The 10,141-nt window shown below is 41.8% G+C and overlaps 1 protein-coding gene across 5 annotated transcripts in view; it reads left to right on the top strand.

The window, feature by feature from the left end:
• The window catches only part of LOC109933764 (glycogenin-1-like), a 109,826-nt gene that overhangs the window by 16,703 nt on the left and 82,982 nt on the right, over positions 1-10,141 (top strand). The window lies entirely within an intron of this gene.

Genomic DNA, 10,141 nt, shown 5'->3' with positions numbered 1-10,141 from the left:
GCTGCAGGGTGGGATGGGCAAATTGACCGTAGCACTGTGGTACAGGATATCATTCAATTGGGAGAGTCGGGGGAGTGCAAAAGGAATATAGTGGTAGTAGGGGACAGTATAGTGAGGCGGTAAAAATGGTTCGTTGTAGCAAAGTTTTCTGAGGGCAGCACAGTGATTCAGTGGTTAGCACTGTTGCCTCACAGCACTAGGGACCTGGGTTCGATTCCACCCTCGGGCGACCATCTGTGTGGAATTTGCACATTCTCCCTGTGTCTCTGTGGGTTTCATCCAGGTGCTCCGGTATCCTCCTACAGTCCAAAGATGTGCAGGTTAGGTGGATTAGCCATGGGAAATGCAGGGTTACAGGTGTAGGGTGGAATGCCCTTTGAAGGGTCAGTGTGGGATCAATGGGCCGAAAGGCCTGCTTCCACTCTGTAGGGATTCTATGACTCTGTAATTCTTCTGGGTGCCGATGTTCAGACCATCTTCTCAGGGCTGGAAAGGAATTGGAGTGGGAGGATCCAGTTGTCACAGTCCATGTCTGTAGCAGTGATGCAAGCAGGATTAGGAAAGAGGTTCTGCTTAGACAGTGTGAGGAGCAAGGCACCAAACTGCAGAGCAGAATCTCAAGGGTAATGATACCGAAGCCATGTGGCGTGGGCAGGTTGCATATCAGATTGAAGATGAATACGTAAGATTAATAGTGGAAAAACTGGTCTGGTAGAAGTGGGTTCCAGTTCGTGGGTCACTGTTTCCAGGACTGGGGAAGGTGGGAGTTATACCTTTGGGACAGACTGCACCTGAACCCTGTTGAGTATTAAATGGAAAACCACTGCAAATTCCAAGGTGCAGAGAGATTTAGGTATTCTTGTGCATGACTCACAAAAGGCTACTATGCACGCACAGTAACATAATCAAGAAGGCTAATGGGATGCTGTCCTTTATTATCAGAAGAAGTGTATGTATTAGATGTTATACTTTGGTTTTCCAGAGCTTTGGTGAGACCACATCTCAAATGCGGTTTTGGTCTCCTTATTTAAGGAAGGCTGTAAATGCATTGTGGTCCAGAAGAGGTTTACTAGATTGATGGCTGGAATGAGTGGCTTGTCTCATGAGGAAAGGTTGGGCAAAGTGGGCTTGTTTCCACTGAAGTTTAGAAGACTGAGGGGCCAGAGGGCTATTCTCAGAATAAGGGGTTGCACATTTAAGACAGAATTAAGGAGGAATATTTTCTTGGAAGTAAGCGAATCTCTGGAATTATTTGCCACAGAGGGCTGTTGAGGCTGGACCGTGCTATATGATAGAGGGTGTCTTCAGTGATGAACTTGTATGTGATTACCCTTATGTATAGATACACTTGCCACAGAGAGATTAATGAAAGCATGTTGATTATTCCTGTTGATTCACAGTACCTCCTGCAGGCCAGTTCTGGTTGTTGATGTCCTTGTGGCTTCAATCAGCATTGGTGTGACACCATTCTTGGTGTTGGGCAGTGAAGCCCCCCACCCAGAATACATTCTATGCATTTATTACCCTCCTCACTTTGTTCAAATGATGTTCAACGTGGATGTGCACTGATGCATCAGCAGAGGGAGTACACTAAGGGGTAAATGGAAGTTTTCTCATCCATTTTGACCTAACACCATGAGATTTCATGTGGACTGGGTCAAGGTTGAAGGCTTCTGGAGATATTCTTTCTTGAAGTTAAGTATATGCCTTTGTGTCCTGTGCCTGGGGTGATGCTGAGTAGCCTGTTTGGTTTAATTCTTACTTTTTTTATATAATGGGTTGATACAGCTGTGTGACTTGGTAGACTGTTTCAAAGATCAGTTGAGATTCAGCCATATTACTGTGGATCCGAAGTCATGTATGGGCCACACAGAATAAGGATGACACATTTCTGTTCTTAAAAGGACAACAGTGAAGCATATAGGTTTTCATAACAATCTGATGGTTTCATGATCAACATGACTAACACTCCCTTTATTCCTGTTTTATTTAAATAACTTGAAATTCCCAGGAGTCACAGTGAAATTTGTACTCCAGTCTCTGAATTATTAGTCCTGTAATGTAACCATTGAGCTACTGTTTAGTGCAGGAGACCATCCCAAGGTATTTTGAGGAATTTTTATCAAACAGAATTTTGCGCCAAGTCACACATGACCCCATTAGGACTATTGATCAAATTTATCTGGGTACTGTTATAAATATTTAAATTATATTAGTGTTTTGGCCCTAAAGTCCAGTTGTCATCCACTTTAGTTTTCAGTTCTGTGAAAATGTACCTGTTTTTCTTTTTAAAGTTCAGAAAGTCATTTAAATAATGTGTTTAAAACAGCATTTTTAAGAAGTCATGAGATTTCAGCTAAATGACCAGCAAGCAACCTGTTAAGGTAATTGCTAAGGTGTTTGATGACTTGTATGACCACTAGACCAAGGGAGGAGCCAGAAGCGGGTTTGGGTAGAGGGAAGAGGCCCATAACAGCAGAGCTGCTGTTGTTAGCAGTGCCCAGGCTGCTCCAGAAACAAAATGCTATGGGGTGTCAGGGAGTAAGACCTCAGAAAAAGCTTTTGAAAATTGAGTTAGGGAGCTCATGTTAAAGTAACAATGAGCTGAGTTAACAGCTTCAGGTTTTTGTGGAGACAAATTAACTGAGAAAAAATAAAATCTAGTGAATGACAGCAATTTGTTAAAAGGAAATTAATTATAGCATTAATCAGCACTAATTAGTATTAACTGGAAATAGAAGCTTTAATGAGGAGATGGGAATGGCTTTACACTGAGGTTTGAGTGTCTGTAAGGGTACTGCTGAGATGAAAGGAATGAGATAATTCTTGTAGTTCTAGTGTAGTGATCTGGGATCTGACTTCTCCAGTGTTGCCATCAGCTGGGAACATAACATTGAAATATAAGATAAGTGATATTGAATTTGCTGCTTGTTATACACAGCACCCTCTGTTCAGCTCTGCTGTCAATGAAATTATGTCTCTATATATAATGAGAGCCATTCTGATAGCAGACATTTTACACAATAACCTGAGCTGAATGTGTACTAATAAAGATCTTAATAATGTAGCAGCAGGAGTAGACCATTTTGCCCTTCAAATGTGCTCTACTATTCAATAAGATTGTCTGTGACCTGAACTTGGCTTCAGCTCCACTTCTCTGTCTGTTCCCTGTAACCCTTGACTCCTTTTATATTTCAGTGAGTCATAGAATTATAGAGTCATACAGCACGGGAACAGATCCATCTGTCCAACTTGTACATGCCGACCAAGTTTTCCAGACTAAAACTAACTCCACTTTCCTGCGTTTGACCCATACTCTCTCAACCTTTCCTATTCATGTGCCTATCCAATCGTCTTTTAAATGTTATAACTGTACCATGACTGAGCATAACTCTGCTTCACAGGATAGAGAATTCTGGAGATTTGTGATCTTAACAGAGGAAATTCCTTCTCATCTTCGTCTAGACTGGGTGACCCTTTGTTCTGAAAGTTTGTTCCTCAGTGTTAGATAACCTTCCATGAGAGGAAATATCCTTTAGTATCTCTGCTCTCTGTCATGTCCCCTCTGAATGTTGATTAGTCACATGTTGAAACTAGTAGGTCCACAATGTAACTAATTTAAGATCAAATTTGTTTAATATCCTCACAAATGATCTGTCACAAGCATGTCAGTGAAGTTCACAGATGATGCGAATCTACTGACAGTGTTGAATTGCAAACTTGACAGTGTGAGCCTCAGGATGATTTGGATATGCTTTGAATTCCATCTGCCAGTTCCCATGTAAAATGTAAAGTGCTCATAGAATCTTGCTGGATTGTGACTTGAGTGAAAAGAAAATAATGTCCATAATATTAGAAATAGAAGCAGGAATAGGCCATTCAACCCCTCAAGTCTGCCCTGCTGTTCAATAAGACCATCACTGATCTGTTCCAAACTTCAACTCCTTTATGTGCCAGCCTCTCAGCACTCAACTGTCTCTCTCTCCCTGACCTTCAACCCTGCCGCCCCTATTTAGAAATCTATCTACCTCTTGTTTTTTTCCCTGGAAAACCAACAGAATTGACCATAAATTGAAGTTGTCTCAACAGTGTATGCTGTTGGCAGCAAGTAAAATGATTCAGGTATTCTTTTGTATTGAAAGATCAATATTGAGCTGAAATTAGTAAAGTAGGAATGCTACTTTATAAATCTCTAATGCCATTGCACTTAGAATACTGTGTAGAGTGCTGGTCCTCATTGTACAAAATTGGTATTTCGTAAGGAAACAGAATAACAAACAGCATGATTTGAGAGGAATTGAGGGTTTGCATTTGGAGCAATTATGTAAACCAACATGTTCTCACTGGTAAAGAGAGATTGAACGATGATATGCTGTTTGGAACTCTCTTCCTGTCTTTTCAATGCGCTCCCTCAAATGATGTGGAAGCAGTTTTTGACTACTTTTGAAGGCTGAGGTTGATAGATTCCACACGGGGAAAGGTGTGAGAGTTTGTGTAGGAAAGTGAAGTAATCGATTAGCCATGATCTTATTTTATAGCAGAGCAGCCTCGAGGGGCTGAATGGCCCACTCCTGCTCCTAATTTGTATGTTGTTCAAAGGATATAGAGGAAAATAGATAATGGAGACCGTGACGAGTTGATTCAACTTGTCCAACACAATGACTTGGCCTGCACTTGATGGGAGAAAATTCAGAACTAATCTATGGATACAATTCAGCCAGCACAAATCGATAGAATAGACACCACAGGGAGATAGTCTGTGCAGTTTATACTGAATCGATCAAATTAATATTAAATAGATTTCCATGCGAAACCAACAATTTATAATTAAATACTACAGCAATGTAAATTTAAAGGATGCAATTTTTAACATGATGCAAATATAAAAGGATCTGAAGGTGTATGTGCATATAACATTTGAAATTGTTAGGGCATGTTCAGAGCTTGGAATTATTATTGAGCCAGAGTGTCAATAAAAGGGCAGGAAGTTATGGCAAACTTTGGCTTGACTTCAACTGAAATATTGCAGCTAGTTTTGTGCAGCATCCTTTAGGAAAGATGGCAAGGTGTTAAAGAGAGTGCAGAGAAGATTGATGAGAACGGTTCCGGGGATGAGTAACTTCAGTTACATTGATAGATTGGAGCAGTCGGAGCAGTTATCCTTGGAGAAGGGAAGGTTGAGAACAGATTTGAAAGAGGTGCTTAAAGTCACGAGTTAGTTTAAGAGAAACTGTATCCATCAGTGATAGTAGGAACTGCAGATGCTGGAGAATCTGAGATTACATGGTGTAGAGCTGGATGAACACAGCAGGCTGAGCAGGAGAGCTGACGTTTCGGGCCTAGACCCTTTTTTTTTCTGAAGAAGGGTCTAGGCCCGAAACGTCAGCTTTCCTGCACCTCTGAAGGTGTTCCGCCAGCTCTACACCTTGTTATCTCTGTATCCATCAGTGAAAGGTTCAAGACTCAATTTTATGTGATTGGTAAAGAAGCAATAATGACATGAGATGAAATATTTTCACGGAGCAACTGTTTCGGATCTAGAATGTATTATCTGAAGGTTCGTTAATGTCCTTCAGGGAAGGAAATCTGCCGTCCTCACCTGGTCGGGCCCAAATGTGATTCCAGAGCCACGGCTATGTGGTTGACTCTCAACAGTCATCTGAAAAAGTCTAGTAAGTTATTTGGTTCGAGGCAGCCAGGGGCAGGCAATAAACGCTGCCCAAGTCCAACAAGTGAATTTAAAAGAAAAGGTGTGGTGGAGATAGGATCAACTGTGGCATTCAAGAAGAGTTGGGTAATCACCTGAACAGGAAAGACTTGCAGGACCATGGTGAGATTTTGGGGCGATGGGGATAGGTAAGTTGTTGTTGCAGGGAGCTGGCGCACACACCGCAAGCTACATGGCCTTCCTCTGTGCTTTAACCATTCACTGTCCTGTAATTCTTGGGTAATTTCAAACATCTGTGATGACTGTAGCATGCTTTCTGGAGTGATCAGATGGGTTTGGACCTGGACTTTCCACCAGGTTTACGCTGTCAAGTTCAGTTGGAGATTAACTTATCAGGCTTGATTGCACCATTTTTATATAATGCTCCTACTAGGGCAATAAGGGAATTAAATGGACCTTTGTGATGGCTGGATTCTTGGTAGAAGATTGATGCAAAGGAGTTGTTTTCAATGACTGAAACATAGTTTTTTTAAATTCATTTGTGGAATGAAGGTAAACATTTAATACCCATCTCTAATTTTCCAGTCAAACATCAACCGCATTGTCATGCGCCTGGAGTCACATGTAGGCCGGAAGAAATGTTGGCAGATTTCCTTCCCTCAAGCACATTTGAGCCAGATGGGTTCCACAACAATCAATAGCAGCTGCCATTTGGCTAGCTTTTTATTCTGTACTTTAATTGAATTTGAATTTCACCATCTGCCATATTGGGATTGATCATACTGAATTGTAGAGAAGGCTCAAAGGGCCTACCCCTGCTCCTATATTCTATGACGTCAGAATATTAGCCCGTGGTTGTGGATTACATGCCCAGTGACATTACCTCTAGGTTAATATCGATGCATTGAAAGGAGATGGCTTTCCAGTTTATTTGAGTGTTTATGATTTCCAAATAGGTAAAAGTTTCTCATCAGTTTTCCCAATTTTGGCAATAGGAGAGAAATGATATCTATGTCTAACATATCAATGAAGAATGTAATGCAGGGCCCACAGGTAAAGTCCCAGGTGATCGTCTCCCCTGCTGAAATGACATGAATCACCCTGAAAGTGGCCATGCAAGTAGATAGGGTGGTAAAGAAAGAGTATGGCATGCTTGCTTGCCTTTGTTGGTCAGGGAATTGAGTACAAGATTCATGATGTCATGTTGCAGCTTTATAAGACTTTTGGTTAGGCCACACTTAGGGTATTGCATTCAATTCTGTTCGCCACATTACAGGAAGGATGTAGAGGCTTTGGAGAGGATACAGAAGAAGTTTATCAGGATACTGCCTTAATTGGAGGGTATGAGCTATAAGGAGAGGCTAGAGAAACTCTTGTTTTTTCTTGAGTGGTGGAGGCTGAGGGGAGACTTGGTACAAGTCTATAAAACTATGAGATGCGTAGTTAGGGTTGACAGTCAGAATCTCTTTCCCAGAGTTAAAATATCTAAAACTAGGGGGCATGCGTTTAAGGTCAGAGGGGGAAAGTTTAAAGGAGATGTGAGGGGCAAGTTTTTTTTTTATACGGCGAGTGCTAGGAGTCTGGAACGCACTACCAGCGGTGGTGATGGAGGCAGATATGAATAGGGGCATTTAAGGGACTTTTAGATAAGCACATGAATATGCAAGGAATGGAGGGTTATGGTCCGGGGCAGGCAGAAGGGATTAGTTTAATTTGACATCATGTTCAGCACAACATCATGGGCCGAAGGGCTTGTTTCTGAGCTGCACTCTTCTATGTTCTCTGTATAAGCTAATTTTTCTCTTGTATGTGTCCCATTCAGGCCAATATTTGTTGGCTATTCCCTATTATCCCGAGGAACATAGCAGTGAGCTACTGCTTTTAACTATTGTGGTCAGTGGTCTATAAGTGCTCCCACAGTGCTGTTGGAAGTGTGAAGATTTGACCCAGTGGTGACGAATTGGGATGTGACACAGTTGGAAATTTAGGAGCTGTTGGTGTTCTCATGTAGCTATGGCTTTGCTGTCCTAAATGGTGAATTTGCAACAGAGGCCTTCGCGAGTTCCAGCGCTCTTCCTGTAAACATTGGACACTGTAACCATGATGTGCCAGCACTGGAGGAGAGTGGGTGTTTAAGCTTGGAGTATTTATAGCTTTGTACTGGATAACGGTGGCACAGAGCTGTGAGAAGAGCTTCAGAAACAAACCGATCTGAGCCGAAGACAATACCACGATGGTTGCCATAGAATGTGAAAAGTGAGAAAATGTTCAAACAAAAGTCTAACCAAAGATTAAGAAGAGGAAATAAGTACGTAGTGCATGGCTTTTAAAAATATGTAGCTGTGTTTTCTCAAGCACATTCACCAATCACATTTTGCAAATAACATCCAAAAAATCACAACGGAGCATTCTTTGAGAATATGATATTTATGCAAAGCGAGAGAGAGCCTTGTATCCTTTTTGTCTGTGGCATAACTGAATATAGCTAAGTGTTGCCAAACTAAAAATAGTAAATAGCTGCTGGTTGACCTTTAGGAGTTGGCTTTAAAGATGTTGAAGGATGGGACAGAGTAAATATAAAAGGAGGTGGGGTGCATTATTAACTATTACTGTACCTTTCATTTATCTATAAAGTAGCTACCTAGTTAAAAGAATGTAAACTGCTGTAGTGTAGCCCTGTGTGTGGAGTTTGTCTTGCGGTGGGGGTACATAGGATGCCAAGGTGAAAGAAGAATCCCAAACTCAAGATACCCAAGAGCAGTAGTATTGACATAAAGAGTGCATGATGGTTAATTTGACCAAGTCTGAATTTTGCTAGGATTAGCAAGTTCTGAAACACAGACTGGTCTGTGAATAGTTCTTGCATCAAAGGGAAAGGTACAAAGCCTTTTTGCTTGTCAGAGTTCATAAACATGTCTGCCCATGCCAGTCTCCAGATTGATGATAAGATGAGAGCTAACAAGTGGAATCCGTGTCTATTCACAGTGGGACTTGAGATTCCAATGCAGGCAGTCCAGCTAAGGGATGCCTGGGGATGAGGTTGTGAGCTCCCTGAGTTGTGCTTGTGGAAAGCTAGTGAGGGTAATTCCAAAGCAATTAAATGGACTTGTATGGCACAGCAAAACAGTGAGAAAAGGGATAAATAAAGAGAGTGCAGATTGACCAGAGCTACCTTTAGCTGGAGTGACCTGGAGTGTCACTCTGCAGCTGTGGACATAGAACATGTCACTGGGAAGTCACACAACTCATATGGAGTGTGTACTGTGGTTTAGTTGTATAATAAAGATGTACAACATACTGTTGAAACAGCCTGCAAGTTAAGTTTTGTCACTGATACCCAGATAGAGACTCTTCGACCCTGCTGTAGATTCAAGTAGACAACACCCAAGATAGATCAGAATAAGTCTGTATTCAGGTGTAGCAAATAACTATGCAGTGCTGATTTTATTCTTTTTGGTGTTTAGGCTCCTCCCTCATTCCTCATCTAATTCAGTCAGCTTCAAGCTTCTATGGCTTTCTTTCTTATTTATTCACCTAGAATTTCCTTAAATCAATGCTATTCACCTCAACTACCCCTTCAGTACTGTAGACTGCATCTGTGTACTGAGTACCATGTACAGTACTGGTCACTGTCCTTGCAGAAGGATGTTAATATGTTGAGCAGCAGTTCAGGGAACATTTACTAGTCTAATACCTGGAATGAGCAGATTGACTTGAGGAAAGGCTAGACAGGCTAGGTCTGTATCCTTTGGCGTTTAGAAGAGTCAAAGGTGACCTAATTGACAATTCTAAGATCCTGAGGGGACTTGACCAGGTGGATGTTGAAAGAATGTTTCCTCTTGTGGGTGAGTGAAGGAAACTTTTTTTTCTGTCTTTGAGGATTGTGAGCCTTTGGAATTCCCTTCCTGAAAAGGCAGTGGATGTAGAATCTTTTAAATATTTTTAAGGCAAAAGCAGATAGATTCTTGATTACCGAGGGGATGCAAGATTATCGGGGTATGTGCAGGAGTGTAGAGTCGGGTTAAGATCTCATCAGCCATGATCTTATTGAATGGTGGAGCAGGTTTGAAGGGTCGAGTGGCCTACTGTTGTTTCTTGTTCGCATGAAATAAGTCTCCACTGAATTTCCTTTTATGGTAAGATTCAAATACTTCCTTCTTGCAAGTTCCTATGCAATGGTTTCACAGGTGTGACATATTCAAAGGGAATTTTACCTCAAAAATAAACACCAACGCCCCAGCCACCCCTTCCCTCGACTACATTCTGCCCCAAGCATAGCAGGGTCTGTGGAACCTGCGTCAGACTGTCCACCCACCCACAGACTCATCCTTAGAGTGGAGGAGAATGATCCTCCTCTGCAAGGGGCCACCGACGATGATGACATGATTGGGGTGTTGATTAGCTCTGTTGGTTTGCTGTGCAGCGTGGTGCTGACTTTGTGGGTTCAATTCCCTCACCATTGAAGATCCTGTC

This window comes from Rhincodon typus, chromosome 6, assembly GCF_021869965.1.
Source record: "Rhincodon typus isolate 14 chromosome 6, sRhiTyp1.1, whole genome shotgun sequence".
NCBI classification, from domain to species: Eukaryota; Metazoa; Chordata; class Chondrichthyes; order Orectolobiformes; family Rhincodontidae; genus Rhincodon; species Rhincodon typus.
This window is presented reverse-complemented; position numbering and strand designations above follow the sequence as displayed.